The 25,943-nt window shown below is 40.3% G+C and overlaps 1 protein-coding gene across 2 annotated transcripts in view; it reads right to left on the bottom strand.

The window, feature by feature from the left end:
- FAM172A (family with sequence similarity 172 member A) overlaps positions 1-25,943 on the bottom strand; it is a 273,486-nt gene that overhangs the window by 195,846 nt on the left and 51,697 nt on the right. The gene's annotated exons all lie outside the window — the stretch shown is intronic.

The following is a 25,943-nucleotide window of genomic DNA, read 5'->3' as shown; positions in this document are numbered from 1 at the left end:
TCTCTCTCTCTCTCTCTCTCTCTCTGTGTGTGTGTGTGTAGTAACTCTTCCTTCCTCAGTCCATGAGACTGAGTCTGACTGCATGCCACCATTTTGAAAGAATTGAAAAAACAATAACCGTGCTGTACAATGAAGTCAGTGAAAAAATCACGGCAGCAATGGCCACTAATACAATACTCTCTACTACAATCGTGTATATGCAAAAAACTTTACCAACAATTAACAAACAAAAGACTAAAGTAAAGAGAGATCAAGCAATAAGAATGTAACATCACTCTATATAATACTCAAAAGAGTTCCAACATCCAGTCTCTGCCATATATAGTCCAAGTTTCAAGAGCTTGTGTCCAAACGAAGGAGCACTAAAACATGAGCAGACAGGACTCCGGTAACTTCCTGTTTCTCAGTGCCTTCATCAGTTGCATGGACTCACACTTTGAACCCTTTTCCTGGATATGTGATAACAGCACCACAAAATTCTGTAACAAGCTTACAACATACACAATAATTATAATACAAATGTCCATTACTTTTGAAAACACTCACCAAGGAATGCCCTTTTGCAATCTCCCAATCTTCATCTATGAACTCACATGTTCGTGTCAGTTAGGCTTACAGGTCAAGGACCAATTCTTATACCTACTAATTAACAACAGGTGTGCTGGGTCACCATACAACCCTACAAGGTAAGCGTAACTGTGGTGTGGCAATTACAACACAGAAAACACACCAAAGAGGACGTAGAAAGACTTTTATTGCAGCAGGAGGCAAAGTTTATCCACCTTTTTGATACAGTTTCACCCAGGGGATTAAACTCTTCACTTGACTTGGCATGTTTCCTTTAACTTACCTTGTAGGGTCGTATGGTGACCCAGCGCACCTGTTGTTAATTAGCAGGTATAAGAATTGGTCCTTGATCTGTAAGCCTAGCTGACACGAACATATGAGTTCATAGATGAATTAGTAGTGAGTATTGTATTATTGGTCATTGCTATTGTGATTTTTTCATTGACCATTTTGAAAGAGGCAACCTAGCTACTTCTGGGGAAGAAAGGTTCCCCACCCCCAAGCTCACAGGGATAACACTGTGTTAGGCTTCTGAAACTAAAACAACAGTCTTATGGCACCGTAAAGACTACTGAATTTAACAGGATTAATTTAAAACTGCCCTAACCAATTTTCTTGCAGGGTGTAATAAAGACCACTAGAAGACCCCAGCACATGGATAGTCTTCCTCTGATCTCCCATCCAACATTTATTTTCCCTTACCCCTTTCTCCCATCACTAGAATATCAATTTACAGTTGTACATATGAGGCAACCTGGGATCTGTTAATTTTGGTTTGCTGGAGATGCTATTACACACACCTTGCTAACTTATGGAATTCACTACTACAGTATGTTGGAAACAAGATGCTGGACTAGATGGACCCTTTTTCTGATCCAGAAAGACATATGATTACAGTACTTGTACTGTACTATACCCCACCACATATAGGGATAACTTATACAAGAGACTACCACCTTTGGAATCCTCTACCTCTGATGTACTGGACAAAGGAAAACAGCTACCTATTCCCTTCCCCCCATTTTGGAGCTTATTCTTGGCCACTGAAAGGAGTACAGTACTAGCCATATATACAGTGGAAATAAAATCTCAAGCATGCCCCAAAGAACCTCAAGGCACCTATTGTCATGGACATGTCTCAGATGTCTAGTAATTATTTTAACCCCACCTGGCCAATGCTTGTGAATGCTGCCCTCTCTTCTTAAAATAATCCATTTGCCCAAAATGAAAACAGGTAAGAGCAGATATCCTGAAGCACCCAGAGTAGGATACTGATTGTGTCAATTTAAACCACTAACCAAGTTTGTCCCTATGTTTTTAATTCAGTAAAGTTCCCCTCACACCCAGCCAGGCTCTCAGCAGCCCCACGTAGCTCTACCAAAGACTGGATTTTTTTTCTATATAAAAAATATAAAAAGGGCTCTTTCTCCCAGCAATATAGATCCAGCCTGCCCTCAGGTTCAGAGAGCAGTTTGGCTTCCGGCACCCTTTGGAACCAGGCATAGACTCTGTCTCTCCCAAGGACAGTCTTCCCACCCACAATCTTCAATGAATCCTATACCACACACCTCACTTCTCATGAGACAGGCAAAGTATATTTTACCTTCTCCCTTCTATTCCTCCCTAGATAGCAACTCCCCCTTGCTTTATCCCTGTACTTTTCTTTTATGCTGTCCCTATTGTTCTAAATAAACTTGTATGGTTTAAAAGTCCTTTGCCTCCACCCCTTTCTGGGAAACACAGTACAAAGTTTGACCCATGTACACACTGGCTTAAGGACCCAAAATAAGGACATGGACTGCTATAGATGCATTTGAAAAGGTTGTACCTGTGCACTGGCAGCTGTCTGTATACAATGATGTGTACTACATGACTCTAAGAGATGGATTGACTCAATAAAGGAAGCCACAGCCTTCAATTCGCAAGATCTGAGCAAGGCTGTCAAAGATAGGACATTTTGGAGGACTTTCATTCATAGGGTCGCCATGAGTCGGAAGCGACTTGACGGCACTTAACACACACACACACACACACACATGACTCTATCCCTCCTTTCCACAATGTAAATCCCATTTCAATGTAGCACATGACATATACAAATTGCTCTTTTGTCTTACTTTGTCTTTCCTTACAATTACATGGGAAAGAAATCCTATACTGAAGAAGAGAAGGTATTTTACTTCTGTACATATGCTACATGAGTACTGGTCATCTTAGCTGGACCCCACTGTGATCTTTACCAGTGAAGAACCTGCATCCCTGCAACTAACTGCACCAGGTGGCAGCATTAAGCAGGTTGACTGCATTAAAGGTTTTAATAGCTTGCTCAAGAATAAGAAGAAAAAAAGACGGAGATGCCACTTGTTGCTTCTGGGATTTATCAATACTACCTGCACCTTTTCCCAGACCTGTTGGTCCACGAGCAGCAATGTTAAGCAAGGCAGAACTATATGTACTAATAAATTGTACTTTAAATTGTGTTTGCATCTAATTGTAGGAATGTATCTCTGTGGAAAGCAAACTGAGCCTGATGTAGGGGTGTGTGTGTGTTGGGTGCCTTCAACTTCAGGCAACCCTACGAATTAATGACCTCCAAAACGTCCTACCTTTATCAGCCTTTCCCTTCCTGACATTCGCCCTCTACTTTTCTCTTCCAGAGAGAGAAAAGCAGCACAAAAGCTACAATGAGCTCTGCTCCTTTTTCTTGCAGTTCCCCCACCCATGCACACCAGCAGCAGCTTCTCTGCTGAGAGCTGTCTGAGAAAGTGACCTCTGAGACCACCAGTCTAATATGCATTAGCTCTGGGACTCTCTCAGCAGCTTCTGCCTTTTACTTTAGCCAAACTCCTCCCAACACTCCCTCATGCTCCAGGAATTCTTCCCGAGACAAGGCTTGACCTTGTATCTTAAAACCCCACTACCAGCTGACAAGGCTCTCAGAGGTCTGCTAAGGAAGCAGCATGAGTCCAAATTAAGACTAGCCGTAGAGAAATTGCAATGGGCTAGACAAACATGCACAGAGGTCTGGATTTGGCCCACATGCAGATTTTCCACCTTTGACTTCTACCAATTTTCCAAAGAGGAATACAACAAACTAGATTAACAGATTTTAGATTCCCCCTCCTGCTGCTTAATTGTTGCGTTAATTAACTCTGCCACTGAAATGATCTGTTGTAAGAATAGCTGCACACTGCATACTGTTTTCACATTTCTTTTCTTTTTTCCCCAGGAAATGTCTGAACAAAAAATACTGTGTGTGTGTGGGGGGGGGGGGGAACTGGGAGGAACATTGGGTTGGAATCTTACTTGCTTTAGACATAAGTTGTGTCTTCAATTAAACAAAATCTTCTGTAGGCTTGAATTTTAAGCATGAACCTAAAGCTGCCACCCATGGCACCTCTACACACCTTAAAGATGACACATTTGGGAAGTCAACTCCAGAGTCTAAATAGAGAAGTACCAGTTGGTAACAGCTGCAGAATGCATTACGTAGCATACAACAACCAGTCTCCTTATTCAGGGCAACTGGACTGACAAGACTGACATCAGCAGACTCTTCGCTTAGCAAGTACACCAATATCTGAATGGTAGAAGCCTCCCTCGCCACTGCCTGGATGTCAGACAGTACAAAGAGAATGTTGCAAAGGTCATAGCATTGAGCTGGTTCTTTAGGACTGGAAAGTGCAACTCGTTAGCCTAAAAAACAATGAAGAGGGCCACAAAGCTCAGAATTAGCATACCCTTTATCAACAGTAAACAATATTTAAAGGGATGGGAAAGCCTTTAAATATGCTAAAGAAGAGCTACTCGATCTAGCCTTTTCAACAACATAAATAAAAAAAAAACCTTGGCACAGTTCAGTTACAAAGCTTTAAACACCCTAAGCACCCACTTATACAGCAAAGCAAAACCTGAATAACATTCCCTCTTATAAACAGTCATTCATTATCACCATAAAGACAATTTATATGCTTGAAGACATCTGAAGAGGTCACATTTAGATGACCATTTTGTCTACTTTGCTTGAAAAATTGTTGTTAATTCAACTTCTACCACCTCCCTTGGACATATCTCTCAATAATTTTTATACTTAAACATGTTCCTAAAATTCACCAGAATTCACCAGCTCTGATGATAAACTGTTGCTGTGAATGGGCAACGTGGTTCTTTTGAACAAACCTGAAAAGAACCCCAAGTTTGCAGAAAAATCTGACATCCAAAATAAAAATAAAAATAGGGGGTTTAAAAAAACCTGAGAACAATAAAGGGAGCGTTAAGCAATGGATTCCCTCAGTGGCAGTTGCTAGGCAACCATAGCATTCCAAGGCTTGGTTCTGTCAGTAAAAGCGGGGGGGGGGGGGCTTTCCAGGCCTATTTTGGCCTTTGAGAGAGGGCAGCTTGGGGCAGGCCTGATTAGGGTTGTCAGCTCCAGGTTGGGAAATTCCAGGAGATTCTGTGATGGAGTCTGAGGAGGGCAGGGTTTCGGGAGGGGAGAGGCCTCAGCAGAGTATAATGCCATAGAGTTTATCCTCCAAAGCAGTTATTCTCTCCAGGGGGACAGAGCTTTGTCTTCTGGAGTTCAGTTGTAATTCTGGGAGGTCTTCAGGTCCCTGGGTACCCAAACTTTGGGTGGAAAAGGACTCAATTGTATATAGAAATGTATTTATTTTAAGGCACTAATGTCACTATTAAAAGCATTAAAATCACATTAAAAGAAAGCACCAATGGCAACCAATATAGGTTGATAGACTGGCCATTTACTTTCCCCATTGGAGATGAGTTTTGCATTCTGTCCAGAAGATCACAAGGGCAACTCTTAACCGTTTCAATGAGGCTGAATGAGGCTCAAAGCCTTGGAGGTGAAGGTAGGCTTTGAGGTTTGTGCATCCTGGAACATGAAGGTCTTTAAAAGGAAGAGCCAGAACCCTACACTACATCTCAAAGATAATTGGCAACCAGGGCAATTGCTGAAAAATAGGATATGTTCCTGTTTCCTGACATCTAACAGGAAGTAGCACCAGTAACTTGCATTTGAAGTTCTACATATTGAAGGAAAGTTCCACATAAGAGTACATTTTATTAGTAATCTCTTGGGGCTACAAAAGCATGCATCAGCATGGCAAGATCACTCCAGAAAGGGAAGGAGTTGATGCAACAGCTGTGATTGATAGGAGTTCCCAAAAAATCATAATACATGGCTTTCAAAAAGCAAAACAGAATCCAGGAGTTATTAATAGACTCCTAATGTAATGTTCCTAGCTCTATTGTAATGGAATGAAGCAAATACGAGTGACAGGATAATTCTAAGAGAGCTGAATCAAAAGGAGTGATAGTTGGAAAGAGAGCGATAATAGTATATGTTAAAAATAAATTTACTAGGAAAGGACTACAACTTGCTATTTTATTATTTTGGTATAGAAGTAGCAAATTTAACAGTTTAGTTATATTTTTAATGCTATATGAAAATATAGAAATATTACAATTACTATCAGCGTAACCGCCTCTTCAACCTATTTAAAGTGTTGTAAAGATTCTGGGCAAATGCTAACCATGACGTTAAGCTGATCCTATAGCGTACCTGCCACACCACCTATCACAGGCAGGACCACCCAACCTAGATCTTTGGCATTCTTTACCAGCATCACTTGTTGGGATTCACCTTCAGCTTGTTTAATCTCATCCACTTGACCACGGCCTTCAGTCACTGGTTCAGATTCTAGAATGCTTCTTGACTATTTCGTTAAAGAGTCATTAGCTATGGAGCTGCTAGGACCGCCCAAGAAACTGTGTTAACCCTTTCCCACTTGGGCCATGGAGAAACGTATTCCCTCTGTACTACAAGAGGGCTGGGGGCGGAAGTGGCAACAATGGAGGGGTTAAAGGGGGCAGTGCCAGATTGTGTGGAGGGGGCGAGTTCTTAGCCAGTGTATCCTCATTTCATCCCTGCAGGTGGAGGTAGCAGGAGCCAGCTGTAGAATCCGGCCCCGACCGTGCGGAGCAGGAGCAACTCTGGCATGCGGCTGGGCAGCTACGCCCAGCTGGTGCAACAGACCATCCTGTGCCACCAGGTGGGCGAGTGCGCCACCGGTTGGATGCCTGCCTGCTTGCCGCGCCGGAGGGGGTCATCTGGGGCAGCTGCCTGCTTGGGGCTTGGTCGGCTAATTTTTAAGTTGATAATTTTGTATGGCCCGCAAATGATGTTATAAATATCCAAATGGCGCTTGGCGGCAAAAAGGTTCCCCACCTGTTCTATCTCATGTGACATTAACTCTTGATCTTTGGTTTGTTCTCATCTTGACTTCTCAGTCTTCAGAGCTTTAGTGCCGATTTGTCCTACACTTGATTCTAGCATGGTTTCTACAAGTTCAGCATTGAGCCAAAATAAGGCCATGATCCAGCAAGCCTCTTCTGGATCTGGTCCAGTGCAAAGTATTTATACCATAATGGACTTAGTAGGAACTTCTTATGGGACTATAGTTCAATGTCTATTTCCGTCCAGAGGTCAGCCCAGGTGAGGCTGTGTCAGAAGCTGCCTGACGGCAGATTCAGAATCTGACGAAGACCAGATCCAGGGGCAGAGTCCTCCTTCCCCACCCACACTGACAGAGAAAACAGCTGATGGTGATATATTGCCAAGACAAACCTTAAAGTCACCGGCTAAAGAGCAGCCTAAGGAAAACCAGACGCTGGCCAACCCGGGAACATCCAGGAAGCTGCCAAGGGAGCCGGGAGACCATGAGGAACAGATGTCTCCTGGGACTCGTCGGAAGAAAATGGGCCGGGTCTTGGCAGAACAACGCCGGCGTTCGGCCAGGCTGGAGCAACAAAGAAGGAACCAGGACAGCAATGGAGATAGTGACTGAGTCTTTACCGAAGCTGCCTCCCCCAGACAGCTGCAAGTATTTAGGAGGGCTGAGTCAGCAGAAGCTGTGGAAGTAATGCATTGCAAACCTGCGACTCTACTCTGGCTGACTGTGTATCGACTCGGACTGTTTCTCAACCTTGAATGCTTCTGGACTCCCTGCCTGACCTTGGACCGGCTCGACCTCGCCTCTGCCTCTTGCTCTGACGGATTGCATTTCACCCTGACTGAACTTTGGACTGTTACTGGACTGTGTCTACTACACCCATTCCCAATTAGTACAGCTGCCATTGTAGAAGCCTAGGCTTTAGAAACCCCAGCCTGTTGCCCTGCCCGCTGCAGGCCTCCTCATAGCACCGCGCTGCTACAGCAGCCCGCCCTGGTGGGCCAGCACAGGCTGAAATATTGTTTATGGAGTCTTTCCCCTATTGCATGATAAATCTAAGGAAGTTTATTTATAAAGAAATTCTACAAAAATTTAATTAGAACAAATGGGCAGCCTAGTATGTATCAGTCTTTGTGGCTCAATTTTCTTTTTACTTTCATAATTGCGAAATCTTATATAGTATGTATTTAACTACCAAAATTTGGAATGTAAGTGTTTTCCCTAATGGAAATGCATTTTTTCAGTGGGTGGAGGAAGATTTTAGAAATCCAGATGGACTCCTGCATATGTCCTTTAATTAGTCCTCTCTCGCCTCCTACACCCCCAGTTCTAAATTAAATCATTTTCCGACTACACAATCTACTTACCAAATACTCATGGGAAATACAGTCAGAAGACAAAATACACAGTGAGAGAGATAAAACAAACAATAGACCTAGCTGAACATGAAAATAGTAATTATGTGAAAGACATCTGGTCTTAAAAATATATGTTATAGATGTCAGTTTGATTACAAAGTCAAGGAACTAACATTTTAAGAGGATACATAAGTCAACATCAATAAGCAAAGCTAATGATATCCAGCTTACATAATTTAAATAAGCATAGTTAATGTTACGCTCAGCATAGGATATTGATGCATGAATGATATTTTGAACACAAGCTACCAGTTAAAACTGCAGAATAATTTATTAATTTTTGAATATTGATCCTGCAAGCATCCCAATGTTAATAGACTTTGGCTAAAGCTGACATTCTCATTTTATTCACTGTTGCATCTACGGTTTTGATTTTTTTTAAATATAAAGCTATCTGGCATCCCCACAATGAGTTTTAGGGATATAATGGTTAAAATAAAAATACTTGGCAAAAGGATTATTTCTGCATGAAATAACCATGTCAAATAATTGAGATATTGCAGCATTGATTTCACACGTCACATCTAAGGTGCATATTCCACATGTATTCATTAATTCAATTTATCTCCTGCCTTTGTTCAAAAAGGTGAAAGCAACTTAAACCAGATCCAGCATGGTATAGTGGATAAAGTGTTACACTAGGATCTGGAAAACCCAGGTTCAAGTTCCCATTCTGCCATGGAAGCTTGCTGAATGACCTTGGGCTAGTTGCACTCTCTCCGTCTAACCTTCCTGACAGGGCTGTTAGTAGGATAAAACGGAGGAAAGCAACTTTGGGTCCCCATTAGGGAGAAAGGTGGGATAAAAATAAAGCAAATAATAAAGAAAAAGTCAGTTATGAATATAGTAAAATAAGAGTCGTTATATGCAAAATGATTCTATAAGGAAAACCACTGAGCTGAATTTGGCTTCTACTTCTGTTCACTGGCATTTTATGGCAGTGATTTTCAATTTTTCTGCATGGTACTTTTTGAACAAATTTTCCACCAAGGAGCTCCTGCTTGTTCCAAGGAACCTGGAGAGCATTCTTGAGTGTATCTTCAGTTTATGTGGGGTGCTGACTAATGATGTTGCCGAAATCTGTAATCATTAGGTCAGAGCACAAATTTGGCTGTCTTGTGAAACAAACTGCTTTTCCCACCAAAATTTCTCTCCAGCTTGGAATATATAATGAAATTCTGTGCTTACTAAATTCCCAATGCCAGGTGTTTTGTAAATGAAGGTGCAAAGGTTCTTTTATATTATGCCCTTGTGTGTGAGTGTAAAGTGCCGTCAAGTCGCAGCCGACTTATGGCGACCCCTTTTGGGGTTACTCTCCATGAAACCCTTGTGTATTATGAACTGATACATGAACAGAGCATCCTTCCAAATAGCTTCCGTTTGATTATTTTCTTTAGGCTAACTATCATGATTGCTTCTTACAAATGTTTTATCTGTGTGCCCCATATCGTGATCTAAAACTCTTCACTGTTCCTGGGCATGTCTGTGAATTTCCAAGCAGCTTTCTGCCATTGATGGTGTTGTACTACCGAGAGGCAATAAACTAAGATACAAGGATATAGCACCAATCACATGGAAGTGCAAAGAGTAGAATTCAACTTTTCTATATGATCACTTGAGAAAATCTGTAATGATCAAGTCAATTTCAAAATCAAGCTGAGGCGAGTTCATTATTACTACTGACCTTTCAAACCAACAATCAGCCCCAGATCACACCCACAATTCTGAGGAAGCTAAGCTTACTAGGGAGAACTAGTAGGATTAAAACTATCTTTCTGGAAAGTAGATTTCCTGGGAAAAGCCTAATGTGATCAGCATTCAGTCATGATACTGCAAGTGAGAGCGGAAAAGTTGGGATCCCCAAGACAACTCCAAAATGAGAAAGTCAGTATCTAAAACCAATTATTTAAGCAGCGAGGATACTCTCAGAACACCTTTCTCAAAATAATTATTCAAGTAGAATTTATAGAAAATATTAAGAAGCCCATTTGAACCTTTAAGATTAATTTTTTATTTACTATGAGCTTTAGCAGGCGATTATCTTCTTCCTCAGAATAACTAAACAGTTATTGAATGAAGCATTTTATTAGAAAAACCTTTATTCTATAATAGGGACACTGAAGCAATACAAATATACATTTATAATAATTAACGGCAAAACAAATTTACAGAATACAGCACTCATTGTGCAAACTAACAAAATAATGATATATTGACAGAAAACTCATTGCCATGAAATGAAATGTTGAGGAAACTATCAGCAAGATCCATTACTTATTCTCCCAGCCACAGTTATTCTAATTCCCATTGCCTTTAGCACTGTAAGATTAAGGGATCATGTTGCCTATAATATAACAGGTTACAATACTGTTACCAACTTGTCTCTTTCAAGCAGTTGTGAATAAGCAATACAGCAGACTTGGAATTAACAAAACCTAACTGTATATCTCAAAACATCTTCTCCAGTTTTTGCCTCTTCAGATATACGCTCTGATATTTGAAAGACAAAAGTTGAAGAAACTAATCTATCATGAAAATGAACAAACCATTTCCAGGGTATGCCTGGAAGCCATCTTTTTAAATTTTGTTGCATGAAAAACATTATAATACAAGCAGTGGGCCTGCAAAGACTTGGGTGGACATCTCACTGTCCCCATTCCCCTCTACTTCCTCTTCCCTGGCAGCCCCACAGCTTCTCTATCTTTCCTTGCCCCCTTCTCTTCTTCCAATTTACTAGTCAACCTACCTTTATCCCCTCCACCCGTTTTCATTTTTCCCTCCTTCCCTACCCTTGGCAGCCTCTTCCTGGAAAAAGTTAGGCCAAGTTGCGGAGTGCTGTCTGCTGGGTCAGGCCCAGTTGCAGACTTGCAAGGGCACCTCAGTTTCTCTTGTATCACCCCTCCCTACACTGTTTCCTCTTTTCCTCCTCCTGGCAGCCCCTATATCCTCCCCTTTTTATGCTTCTTTCTCTCCTTTCCACCAACCAACCTACAATTCATCTCCCATCTTTACCTATATATTTTTATATTTTCACTACATTGATATCCCAGCTTTCTCAACAATGTGGATCCCCAAAGATGTTTAAAGCATTCTCTTCCATTTTATCTTAACAACCCTGTGAGCTAGGTTGGCCTGAGAGGTCATCCAGCAAGATTCCACAGGAGACAGGATATTTTAACCTGGGTCTTCCAGTTCCTGGGATTCATACAGTGGCATTCTCCCAGAACTGGATCTTCCAGAACTGGCATTCATACAGTGGCTGCTCTTGAACAGCAGCAAGAAGCCAGGACTGGGTAAGTCATGCAACTCAGGTGGTTGTCAGGCAAGTCACCTGTGGTCATAGCCAGGCTGTCCAGGCTGAGTCTTCCCTCAAAGGCCAAAACAGCCCTGGATAAAACTCTGCCCCTCCCCCTGCCTTTTACTCACAGAAGCCAAGGATTCAACTGGCAATACTGCTGTGGTTGCCTAGCAACAGCTACAGAAGGCATATGTTTTAAAATATGTTTGTTTGTTTTACAATTTCAGATTTTCCTGAAAACTTGGGGCTTTTTCAGGTTTGTAGAAAGATCTGTCTTGTCCATTCATGGCTCCAATCTCTGGATTGAAGTATTCACTTATTTCGCAAAGTTGAGAATTTCATTCATTGATAACTGCTAATAGAGCCTTGAAATGTAAGCCAGCCTTATTACCCCCAAACTACAAATGGAGAGCAGGAAAATTCATGACGAATGGCAAAAGTTTAGGAACCCAGCACAGAGCCGTGGGATTAGTAGCGGCCTGGCTAGAACAATGCAGTTGAAGGATTTGTGCTGAGACCATGCCTTATGACCCCAAATTTGAACTAAATTTTATAACTAGCCAGGCTTTCAGGATTTTAGCACTCAAAACACGTTCAAAATTATTTTCATTCACTCATGGCAGTAGGTTTCATTACAAGGCTTTGAGGTTCCCATACATCAGAATTACTACAAAAAGAAGTGCATGAAATCATGGTTAAGGGTACTTAATGGCATATTTCTATTCCATCAGCTGTACTTTCCCACATTAAATTTTTAAGAAGTACCACTTTCTTATAATACATGTATCCTAAACATATTTTTTTTCAAACAAGTAACACATAGCAAATTGCTTTGGAAGGGTGATAATGAAAAAGCAACACCATTTATTAATTTTGTATAAGTTATCCTCTACCCTAGAGATTCCTTGGAGGGGAAGAACATGTCTGAATTTCACTATACAATGCCACAGGCAGAAAGTGAGAGAAACTAAACAAGCACATCCTGAAGGGAGAGAAAACGCCTGCAGCTGCAAATGACCTACTACATACCTCACTGGAAATGTTTTGATGTTATAATTTGTTAATTTTAAGAAAAAAGACAATTACGTACAATTACAGTTTGTTCTTGCAGAGCTATTTAACTTTATAAAGTTTTTGATAAAAATGACATATTGTTCAAAAGAATGGCATGTTTTCAAAAGATTATGATACTAAGTAATTTTGCATGAGAGGTCCTGTGTCAGATTTGTTTCTTGATTATTGATAGTAGGAAAACTCATGAGAGGGCATGAAATACTTGAATCTCTGTACTAGAACAAGTGTCGTATTCTATGCGGCAAGCTAAAGAACATTATTCATCTATGCATTTAATGACTTGAATAAGCAAATACTTATTTCCCTAACGAAAAGATGTTTTAAACTATTACTGTAATAAAAAAAACAACAACCAACATTACATTGGCAATTGGATAGAAACGTCAATACCAACCCAGTAGATGCGTACTGTCTGGTGAGGGGAGGAGTTAACTTGCCAAACATTATAAAAAACAAACGAACAGCTGGTCAAACATCTAAAGCATTTTATTGCAGTATAACTGAGAACGTTACAGTACTTGTAGCTCTCCAGTTTACTCCATCTCTCTCCCCAGTGATTTGCACTCCATCATTCCATATCATAAGAACACCATGTCAGACCTCTCTTCCCTTTATAAACGCAGGAGGCTTAATTCACAGGCACTTATTAACTGTAAGGAGTTGGCACCTTTCCTAGCACCTCTTACCATGATCAGAGCTCCTACAGTTGATGCTTCCTAGCATGTCCCCATTTCTTGTAAAGGAACTGTTTCTTTGACTGCCTAGGGTTGAATCGTAACTGTTTTTGCCCTGATGAAAGGAAGAGGGGGGCCTTTCGATTGCCCAAAAGGCTGCTAGGGATTGGGGGACTCATACAGACCACCCACACAGGATGGAGCTGCAGGAAAGAGGGGGATCAGGGGAGATTGCCCTTCCTGCCTATTACATCAGTAGAAAAGTTGGTAGCCTACCAATGGAGATAAAAGAATTTGGTGCTGGGCAGTTCACTCTCAGCTGGCCAGGCTGAAGTGATAGTGGAATATAATCACTACACTTTGAAAAGTGATCTCAGGTGAAATGGCAGAAAGTAATTCTACTGAAAGGAAGTAATTTGGGTTCCACTCTGCAATGGCAAGCTGGTCTGCACAGCACCTGGGAGACTGATATTTGCACATGCAGATCTCTGAATCCATCCGTACAATGCTGACAGTCACCTATCATCTTCATGGTTCTGTTATTCCCGAACAGAGCTCTATGGAATAAAAAGTGTGCATAATCTTGCATTCACAACCAAAATTATGTGTAATACAAATGTAAAATTCTGGTTCCAGCCCTGTCTCTCTTTGCTAGCTGTTTGTATGTGTTTGTTTCATGCTTTCAGCTAAATCCTTTCTTCTGCTCTTGTTCTAAGAACTCTGCAGTAAAGCAAATGGCCAGATAGGAAGCTGAGCTTATGTGGCTTAATTGGGAGGAGAGGACAAAGGCAGTCAAAGACCAGCCCTGTCTGTTCCTAAATGACAACTGCACCCTGAAACATGCAGAGATGGGGAGTGGTGCCTCCATTGCTATCAAGCAGCTCCATGATGCAATAAAAAGACAGACTAGCACAATCGCTTCAAAGCTTTACAATAGGCGATCAATTGACATGCATCCCAATCCTATGCATATATGCACACAAGTGTCGTAATATGTTTACATCCCAAAAGCACTGATGTAACACCATACCTGTTGTAGATCAACTTTGCTCACAATCCAGATAGACTGGGATCCTTGAGTAGGAATACACAAGGACTTGTGTGTGACTAGTGTGACTACCTAGGTGCACAGTATCTGTGGGAAGGTCTCCTTCCATATGAACCCCATTCTTTGAGATTCCTAGCTTCAGCCCCCTTACTTCCTCATGAGATTGAAACTGTGAGAGTTCAAGCAAAGTATACACAGTGAAAGATCAGATGCTCTGGAATCAGCTATCCAGTGAAAGTATCAGATTACATGGCATTAGAGTTTAGATGCAGAGCGATATAGCAATACATACTGATATATTCAGGGGTCCCCAACATGATGCTCATAGGTGCCATGGCATCCACAACACCTTTCCTGTTGCTCACCAAATGGTTTTTGAAACTGAGTGGGGCCAGGTGGGGCTTTTGTCCAGCAAGGCTTCTCATTGGCCACTGGAGATTTGATTGGCTGTGCAGGTTTTTTAAAAAATGTTGCTTTGGCAGCAGCTGCCACCACAGTACAAGAATCTTCACTGTGTCACTGAAGGTAAGATGAGGCAACCATTGTATGGCAGCCATTTTGTGGCTGTGCCCACCACACTGAATCAGAATTCCAAAGGTGCCCACAGGCTCAAAAAGGTTGGCGACCCCTGGTTTAAACTGACAAAACAACCTTTGAAGGTTAAAAATATATATATAAAAACAGCATTGTTCTTCTGTAGAATTCTTTGCTATCTTTGTGCAAGGGTATGGGCAGGATCTATTCAAAGTACATTACTTTTATATCTTTAAAATGTTTAAAGAGCATTCTTTTTAGATTAATAGTATGTGGCATTTCCTAAAGCTATAGTCTAGTCCTTTCACAGGTGCAACCTCTCATGCAGAGGATTCCTGTTCTACCTGGGCATTGCATGGAATGAGAGGTCTCTGTATGCCCCTTATACCCGGACACTTTGCAATGCAAGTTACATGTGCTGCACAGCCAATGAACTGGAACCGAAGAGTTCTGCTAGCAAAACAGAGCTTCCCAGTCTCAAGAGTGCCCCCAAAAGCCACTCTTGAAAGTCAACAGACTATCTGGGAACAGGATGAGCCAAAACACAGGAGACTGTAGCCAAAGGCAGGGGCTGGCAAAGTCAGAGAGCACTCTTAACAGGAACAGAAGTACCTACCACTCACACTGGGGCAGATGCTAGATCCAACCCAATATCTGGAAGCATTCAAATATTAGAATAACTAAACACTATGGTCACTTACAATGGAAAAGGTCTAGTCCTATAGCAATAGTAACAAAAATGTCTTTTTAAGGTCCACAGTCAGACAGACCGCCGAAGAATTCCTGTATATCTATACTAATTAAATCGCATTATAGCATTAGTAGATCAAAATTAGGAGTGCGCATAACTCCATAACTGTGAAAGTATCAGAGCATACCAAAATAAAGCTCAAATGCCTAAGAACTGTATGTTTGGAAGCACAACAGAGAAAGAACAATCAATGCCATATTTATGAAATATTTAGCTTACATAGCTACCAGAGCCGTGTTGGGTTACTGTCCAAAACTACAGCAATGATTTCACTTATCTTTATGTTTCTTAAAGTGCAAATATTAAATAAATAATTAATGAAGGACAGGAGTCTTTCATACTAAACCAATTCATACATTATTTAGCAATATTTAGTACTTTCTACACACTATTCTAGGATGCTCATTTTAATTATCCCTTGAATCTGAAAAATAGTGTCAGACTATATATAGATGCCAGATTTAAGCCAGAAGTAGACATTTCAAAAATTAAAAAAATAAAGTACAAGCATAATCTGAAATTAATTTTTCTCTACAGATGGATATAAATTCTCATTTTCCTTCACCCAAGCCCTTTTGTCATTAAATGTTACAGGTTTCATGTAATCTTTATTGGTAACAGTACATTAAATGTGTATAATGCTTATTAACTGCCTTTGAAAAAAATCAGTCTGCGTCTATGTACTTATAGTGCAATTTGCATCCTGCCCTACATGTGGGAGGATGAAAGAGGTGGGTTTACAGAGGAGAACCACCATCAATTGTTATGATTACTTCATACTAAAATACTTTTTCACACCGCTGAATCATAAGTTTTTATAGGCAAAACAGTTAAACATTCATTCTAAAGAGCCGTATCAAATCTGACAAAAGGGGAAAGGTTAAGAAACAAAAGAAAGGTAAGTACTATATAAAGATCTGCTCTGTCTCTAATGTTTTCTTTTTTTAACCAAGGCTACTCAAGAATCTTCAACTAATTATTATGTTTTATTGACGGCATCTTTCCCTGGGGAGGTTATTTAAAAAGTTTAACCCCTGAGCAAGTCATGGCTTCTCCTGTCTTTGAAAGTGTCAAGTGCATTGATTATAACTGCAGGAAGTGTTACCTTCTACCTAGAGACTCTCACCCTGCACAATCTTAAACACTGTCTCTCTCCCCAAACGGCTTTGATTCAACAATTCAGGCCTCCTCAGCTGATATTAAAGGCAGAAGCACCACAGAAAAGGGATCAGCAGTTAAAATGAAATACAAAGGGGGGGAGGGACACAGATCTTGGATATGGTAGCACAAAGCTTGAGAGAAAAGCAGATTTGAAAAAGACATCAGAGAGACTAAAAAAGAACAATATGACAGAAATTAAACAAGATTTTTATGCTTGCCTTCTACGCATTTAAACTCATCTCAACCTCTATTGAAATTCTGATCATATCCAAACCCCAAGGCTTTTGACATACTTTCATAAATCCACACCTCCTCTCTCTCTTGTCTAATCTCCAGAGTCACTGTGAGGTATCCCACAAGTTAGAAGGGAAAAAATTACAGAATGTTAATATGTGTAACAGAAAACAGCACGTAATCCTTAAAATGAAATACAGAGAGATGAAACATAAATTATTGTAAATATTCACTAGATGCCTTTTCTCAGTGCTTAGCCAGTAATACTTCATATGGTTTTAAAATGCACTTTTAGGGGGGGAAAGAACACAGGCAGGAAGATTTTCACAGTAATTTCTCCAGGTCAATGAACTATCAGAGTAGCAAACTAATGTCACAGACTATATGCTGTCAACTGTAATTGATTTACTAGGAAACAAAGAGATCACAGTCATATGCTTAATTTATTGTATAATTTCCAAAATCTCAAACTTCAGCAGAGCATTAGAGCCGGAAAAATATCGACTGCAATAAAAAACTTATTAACATGTGCACACGAATCACAGAAACAGTGCCCAAACTTCCACAAAGTAATTGGATTTTCAGAACTGCAAGTGGGTTTATTCCAATTCAGTCATGACAGGGCCAGAAGGTAATGATACATCTGCCATGATGCAACAAGCAGACCTGTCTTCTGTCAAGAGTTGAAATCATAAAGGAATAAGCTGTCGTTAACAACCTCTCTCCAAACACTGGAGCTGTCATCTCATTGTTTTCTTTTGCTGGCATGGGGGGGGGAGGCTGGTGTGGGCTTATATAGCTTGTCAATTCAATATTACCCTGAACATTTAACCTCCCCTCTCGTTTTTCTTTAAGAAATATTTTACTGAGCTTGCCCAAATTTTTGACTAATTACGGTACTTGCTGAAAGTTACCAGTATAATGTTTCTGCATTATAGCCATTTACATATTAGATGTAAAATTTAAATGGAACCAAAAAATTTCTACTAATTACTTACTGGCACATTTTTCTTTTGAAACCAAAAAATCTGACTATTTGGAAGCAATTAATTAGAATTTGTACATGTCACTTGAACCATAAAAGTACATTTTTACACTTGTAAGAGACATTTTCAATATTTATTAACTTCACTAAAATAATTATATAAATGTATAGCAGACTAATACAAAGGCAGGAATCCAAAGTAGTACTTTAGACTGGCCTAAGGCTCAAGGAAACCCAGTAGAACACACACACCCATTCCACATCACCAATACAAGTCCCTTCAGTTTTAAAATAAATTTGCAACATAGTACAAGGGAGTTAAATGTCCAAGAAGAACTAGCTAAAAGCCTCATTTAGCATACAGAACTAGTTAGATGGAACTTTGGATCTCAGCAAGACACTACAAATTGTGTTATCTGGATAGTCTGTGTAATACACCAGATCTTGTCAGACACCCATCTGCTAGGCTGTTGGTATTAGTTTGTTTTACTATTTATCGTGTTCTAATGTGTGATACTGTAACCTGCCCTGAACGTATAGAAGGGCAGGATACACATTTTTAATAAATACTGGATGTTTTGCTTACTTCAGAAGTTTAGATCTTGAATTAATTGAATCATTACTAATTATTCAAATATTACATCACTCCAGAAGTAATTGGTTATCCACAGTATAAGAGACTAAAGCTCTTTACACAGATCCAGCGCACAGCAATAACTTATATACATGCTGCTGCAGATGAAGATCTCTCCACCAAAAAGATGAAGCTGTTAACTTTGTCAGCACTGATTACTATTGCGTGGGAGGGAGGAAAAAAAGATGCATAAAATACCCCACCCTGACTGTGAGACAGAATGAAGAACTGAGACAGAATGAAGAACAAAGAAGAATAGAATAGAATAGAATAGAATAGAATAGAATAGAATAGAATAGAATAGAATAGAATAGAATAGAATAGAATAGATAAGGGTAGTAAGTAGGGTTAGATAAGTAGGTTAGATAGGTAGATAAATAGTTTAAAGGAATAATCCTCATCTAGTAAGGCAGAGCTAAGGCTCTATACTGCTTTCTCCCTCTGAGGCAGAAGGTAAACTAAGACATAGAGGGCGGTCCTAGCTCAGGGGACAGGAAGAGGAAGTTTAGAATCCTACCTCCCTGAGCATGAGAAGGACACCATCCACTGCTGAAGATGTCCTCTGACCTCAGCGTGAGAATGTAGGTTCACTTTCCTATGCAGTATTCTTTAAAGCGCACAGATTGCCTCTTCCACGTAAAGATGAAAAAATACTCCACAACATTTAGGCAGACCTTATTAATTTTAAGGTATGTATGTTTGTTTTCTGTCAACCGAAACCAACTCATACAAAAAAAACTGTAGTAAAGTACAGCTGACATACACACAAACACACATATGTCTTCCTGACCTAGCAGCAGTAGAAGCTTCAATACATGCAAGATCCACCCATCTACACACAGTCAGTGCCTCCATTCTCTTTAAATGAGATGGTCCATCTATGCCTTATGCTTGCATCTGCATATCCAGATTCCTTCCTTCCAATGAAATAAATGTTCCACCTAACAATGTTCATCAAATCTGCAAATACAAGCACAGAATGGTCTCAGGAATAAGAGCTGTAATCAGTACCCCTAACATCCCTTATTCAGGGAATGAAAAAAAGAGAAGAAACGGAGTTGCTTTAATAGTGAGGCGAGATGTAGCAAAGGCAGTCAGGAGCTATAATGCAAAGTCTGACCGAATAATATCAATCAGACTTCAGGGAAAGCCTATCAACATAAGCATCATTCAAGTTTATGCCCCAACTACAGATGCTGATGAGGAAGAAATTGAAAGTTTTTATGCCAGTGTTCAGGAAGAAATTGATCACACACCTAAACAAGATATGCTGATAATCATAGGTGATTGGAATGCAAAAGTAGGAAACAAAGCAGAATCAAATGTTGTTGGCAGATTTGGGCTAGGAGCACGGAATGAAGCAGGAGAACGCCTTGTAGAATTCTGTGAAGACAACAATCTGTTCATTGCAAACACATGTTTCAGGCAACCAAATAGACGATTGTATAGATGGACATCACCAGACAGCCAGTATAGAAATCAAATAGATTACATAATTGGAAGCAGAAGATGGAGAAGCTCTATTCTCTCGGCCAAAACAAGACCAGGAGCCGACTGCGGTACAGATCATGAACTGCTAATATCGAAAATCAAGATAAAGCTTAAGAAAAACACCAAAACATTCATAGCACCAAAATACAATCTAAGCAATATTCCGGAAGAGTTTAAAGACCACGTAAGGAACAGATTTGCATTACTTAGTTCAAGTGAATGTAAACCTGAAGAACTATGGGTGGAAACTAGAGATATTATCAAGGAAGAATGTGCAAAGACTATTCCTGTAGCCAAAAGACAAGAAAAACCTCGATGGATGTCTGAGGAAACTTAAAATTGCCAGAGACAGACGAAAAGCTAAAGTAGAAGGTGACAGAAATAGAATCAAAAGTCTAAGTGCAACGTTCCAGTGACTCGCACGTAGAGACAAAGAGACCTATTATAATAACCAGTGTAAAGAAATAGAAGAGAACAACAAAAAAGGAAGAAAAAGAGATCTGTTCCACAAGATCCAAGAAATCAAAGGGAAATTTAAAGCACGGTTAGGCATGCTGAATGATCAGCATGGAAATACATTAACTGAACAGGACAAAATTAAGAAAAGGTGGGAACAATACACTGAAGAACTATACAGAAGAGATGAAAGGATAAAAGATTCTTTCCAAGAAGAATCTTTTGAAGAAGAACCTATAGTTTTAGAAAGTGAAGTGAAAGCTGCATTGAGAGCAATTGGGAGGAACAAATCACCAGGAGCAGATGGGATATCAATAGAGCTATTCCAAGCCACAGAAATGGAGTCCATCAAAATTTTGACAAGAATATGTCAACAGATATGGAAAACAAAACAATGGCCCACAGACTGGAAACGATCCATTTACATTCCAATTCCCAAGAAAGGAGACATCAAAGACTGCAGCAACTATCGGACCATTGCATTAATTTCTCATGCAAGTAAAGTGATGCTCAAAATCTTACAGCAAAGGCTGTTAACATATATGGAACGAGAAATGTCTGATGTTCAAGCTGGTTTCAGAAAAGGAAGAGGCACTAGAGATCATATTGCAAACATACGCTGGTTACTGGAGCATACGAGAGAATTTCAGAAGAAAATCAGCTTGTGTTTCATAGATTACAGCAAAGCTTTTGACTGTGTGGATCATGAAAAGCTATGTCTGGTTTAAAAGGAAATGGGTGTGCCACTACATCTGATAGTTTTGATGCGCAACCTGTACTCTGGACAAGAGGCCACAGTTAGAACAGAATATGGAGAAACGGAATGGTTTCCAATTGGCAAAGGTGTCAGACAAGGATGTATTTTATCTCCCTATCTCTTCAATCTATATGCAGAACATATAATTAGGAAAGCTGGATTAAATTTAGATGAAGGTGGAGTGAAAATTGGAGGGAGGAACATTAATAATTTGAGATATGCTGATGACACTACATTATTGGCAGAAAATAGTGAAGATTTGAAACGACTACTGCTGAAAGTTAAAAGAGAAAGTGCCAAAGCAGGACTACAGCTGAACATCAAGAAAACAAAAGTAATGACTACAGGAGAATTACACAACTTTAAGGTTGACAATGAGGAAATTGAAATTGTTGAAGACTTTCTATTCCTTGGCTCCACCATCAACCAAAAGGGAGACTGCAGCCAAGAAATCAGAAGGAGATTGAGACTGGGAAGGGCAGCCATGAAGGAGCTAGAAAAGATTTTGAAGTGTAAGCATGTGTCACTGGCCACCAAGACTAGATTAATTCATGCCAACGTATTCCCTATTACTATGTATGGATGAGAAAGCTGGACAGTGAAGAAAGCTGATAGGAAGAAAATAGATTCCTTTGAAATGTGGTGTTGGAGGAGAGTGTTACGGATTCCGTGGACTGCCAAAAGAACAAATCAGTGGGTTATAGATCAAATCAAGCCTGAACTGACCCTAGAAGCTAAAATGACTTAACTGAGGCTATCGTATTTTGGTCACATCATGAGACGACAAGAGTCACTGGAAAAGACAGTCATGCTAGGAAAAGTTGAGGGCAGCAGGAAAAGAGGAAGACCCAACAAGAGGTGGATTGACTCAATAAAGGAAGCCACAGCCTTCAATTTGCAAGATCTGAGCAAGGCTGTCAAAGTTAGGACATTTTGGAGGACTTTCATTCATAGGGTCGTCATGAGTTGGAAGCGACTTGACGGCACTTAACACACACACACACACACACACACACAACATCTAGATAGGATGTAGGGACTTTAAATGATGGTGGCTTGCTGGAGCTGCGGAGAAACTCTGACCCTAGCTAAGGGCAGTACTGTTAGATTTCATTAGAATGAGAAGAGGAAGAAGTGCTGAAACCATGCTCCCACTTCAGGGGCCCCCATCTTTGTTATGCCAGCAACAGACTAGCTGAGTTACACCTAGACATCGGTTAATTCAGTCATCATGCCAAACCATAGTTAAAAGAAGCCTATCCATGCCTTGGTATGATGTCTGAACGGACAAAGAATGGTGAATAAGTCAGCCAACAAACTACATTAAGAAAACCATGCAAACCACAATTTGGATGATGGCAGAAATGACAAACCATAGTTATGACTATTGCTATGCTTCAACAGTCATTTCACCATAGAGATGGGGGTGATCTTAGGAAGCTGAATCCTGAGAAAATGGGGAATCACAGTTTGCATGTTGCATGCTCTACCATTTTTGTGGACGGTATGACATCTGCCCAGAGTGTGACTTTTTCACCTTACCTTCCCCCCAGTAGGCTATTCAATAATATCAAAACTTTTATTGACATAAAATAAATAAATACATATTAGGATAAAAGAATGTTTTAAAACTTGAGTAAGACTCTTCCTTAGAATCATATACATGATTTAGAGCAGTTTAAAAATAAGTCCCAGGAAGTTGGCAACTCCTGCAGTAACCTGAGAGTGACTATCACTTAGGAGAAATCTGACTAGCTCCTTATCGGTGCCGCCAAGGCAATCTTTCAGGAGGGGTTCGATGATCTGTTCTTAGAAGGGAGAGCCGTGCTCACAATGTAGCAAAACGTGGGCCGCTGTTTCGGCTTGGCCGATGGCACAAGAGCATAGCCTTTTAACATAGGGGACCTTGGCATATCTGCCCCTGGTCCAGGCCGTGGGAAGGATATTTAAGCGGGCTTGCATAAAAAGTCGTCTGAGGGAAGAGGAGGTCAGAGTGTAGAAGTAACTGGGTAGGGAGCTCGGGGTCATATGAATACCATAAGGTAGTAGTGAGCAGGAACTTGTGGCTCTAGCAAGAAGGGTTTGTTCCCCAATGTCTGTGATCCTTTGTTTTCCTTTCCTTTTATCCCTTAGAAGCTCCTTGATCCATTGATCTTGAGCAGCATATAACTAGTGTTGATCCTTCGTTTTAAGATTCTATAGGCTTGCGCCTCGTTTAAGGGGAGTAACGCCTCAAAGGAAATCCCTATGGATTTAATTTCATCAGTGATGGGCCTGCTCCAAAGAGAGACAGAGCGGTCGGAAAGCATATGCCACGTCAGACTCAACGGGGTGGCTCTATAGTGGAGCCTCAATCAGAATTTAAAAATAAGCAGCCAGACCCTAGTTTCCAAAAAAAACTAGTCCTGTCTCTAAACAAAGAACAGAGTACGGGACACAATCGAGAATTCCTAGTAATCGATGTAAAAAGGAAGACTGAGCTGATTGTAGCTTCTGGTTGAGGGTAGCCCCCAAAATGGGGGTTCCATAGAGTAGCAGAAGGAGAGCTTCGCTTTATAGATTTTGAGAGCGGCAGGCACGTGTTGGCCACCCCTGGAGTACAAAAATTTTGCGACAGCATTGGACCGAAGTCACATGGCGTTGATTGCCAAGCTGGCCTGGTAATTCCAATTCAAGTTGCTCTGAAAGTGAACACCTAGGTATTTGAACACCCTAACCTGCTCAATGCTGTTTCCTTTCAGCGCCCAGGACCACGTCTTTTGAGACTTTGAGAACACCAAAATTTTGGATTTATCAAAGTTAATAAGTAAGGAGTTTTCATCGCAGAAGTCAGCAAAAGCCTGGAGAAGGCAGTTCAAATCTACTCTCGTGTGGGATAAAAATGCTGCATCATCAGCGTAGAGGAGCAGGGGGACAGCCTAGGTGTTTAAAATGGGTAGTAGGCTACTCCAGAGGGTTTCCTTTCCCGAGAAGCAGCTTTTTGGAAGGGAGTTCTGAGGTGCAGCAGTTGGGGAAGGTGAGAAGATCACATTGCACAGTTGGAAACTGTGAGGTAAAGGTAAAGGCAAGCCCCTGTGCAAGCCCTGAGTCATTACTGACCCATGAGGTGACATCATGTCATGACGTTCACTAGGCAGACTATGTCTACGGGGTGGTTTGCCATTGCCTTCCCCAGTCATCTACATTTCCCGCCCCCCAGCAAACTGCATACTCATTTTACCGACCTCGGAAGGATAGATGACTGAGTCAATCTTGAGCCAGCTACCTGAAACTGACTTCTTTCAGGATTGAACTTAGGCCATGAGCAAGGCTTTGACTACAATACTGCAGCTTACCACTCTGCACCACGGGGCTCCTGGAAACTGTTACATCTGTGAAAATGCTCTGGTGGATCCAAGAATAAAAACCATTGAGATACCACTCCAAATTATAGCTAAAGGAAGCTTGGTATGACATCTGAAATGACTAATCAAGGCTTTCAATTAAGCCACCCAGAATAATAAAATAAAAATGATTTGTGCTAACTCTGGTTCAGTATGACAGCTGATCTGACAAAGCATACTAGGGGTAAATACATATACACAGTATAGTGCTGAACAAACTTGAGAAAGAAATCAGATAAGCAGCTAAACCACAGTTCACCTGTATGTCTGGAAACTCAAAACATGGTTTGGCATGAATGTAGCCATTTCAAGAGATCATTACCATACACATCCCAAATCACAGGGATATGTCAGTGCTTTGTGGAAAACATAAATATTGCATGAGGAATTTTATAGGTATATTTTTATGGATATCCCCTTTTCTATATAAATATCAACATAATTAGCTTTTTTGAGGTAACAGATAAGAGTTCAATTTCTATCTTCTTAATAGCAATTTAAATATGATGGTTTTCTGTGCGCTAACTGGAAAGGATGATGAATATGAATGGAAGAACATAATTTTTGCAGAAATCAGACCCGTTCTTATGTTTAAAGTTATTAGACCCTGCATCTCACTAATGATGCTACACTTTAACTAACCATAATACCAATTCCTTCAAATAATGGCGCTCTTTAAAATAAATTAATTGTTTAAAAAAATGAGAATTGGCTTCTGTTTCTGGGATCGTTGGCCTGAAAGCTCTCCCCCTGAAACAATCTGGCCTAGAAACAGATTTGTAAAATATTAATGAAAGCTGATATTCTCAAACTTTATCAGGAAACTATCTCACAAGCTGGAAAGCCTAAAATCAAGGATTCTGCATATAATCATGAGAACATTCTTCTGTAGCTACACAAGAGCTCTGAAATACAAAGCAATGATACACCAGGGAAAATATTTTGTGTTCTACACCTGATTTAACAGAAGCAGCTTTCTTACACAAGGACAGAAACTCAAATACTTTTATGATCAACTCCCTACAATGATGGAACAACCTGAGCTTCAGATGGAGATAAGGAACATATTTAGGTTGTTGAAATAAAATTTAAGAGAATATGCTTGTTTCTAATAGGGTATTGGATTGATTTATCTGCTCCATAAACCACATGGCAGTTCCACTATAACGGTCTCCAAAAAAGTAAACTACAACTGTTTTCTTCAAATGAAAGATTATACAACTGTTTTAA

Source organism: Euleptes europaea, chromosome 4 (genome assembly GCF_029931775.1).
Source record: "Euleptes europaea isolate rEulEur1 chromosome 4, rEulEur1.hap1, whole genome shotgun sequence".
Taxonomy (NCBI): domain Eukaryota; kingdom Metazoa; phylum Chordata; class Lepidosauria; order Squamata; family Sphaerodactylidae; genus Euleptes; species Euleptes europaea.
The sequence above is the reverse complement of the archived record's forward strand: the minus strand, read 5'-3'. Positions and strand labels throughout refer to the sequence as shown.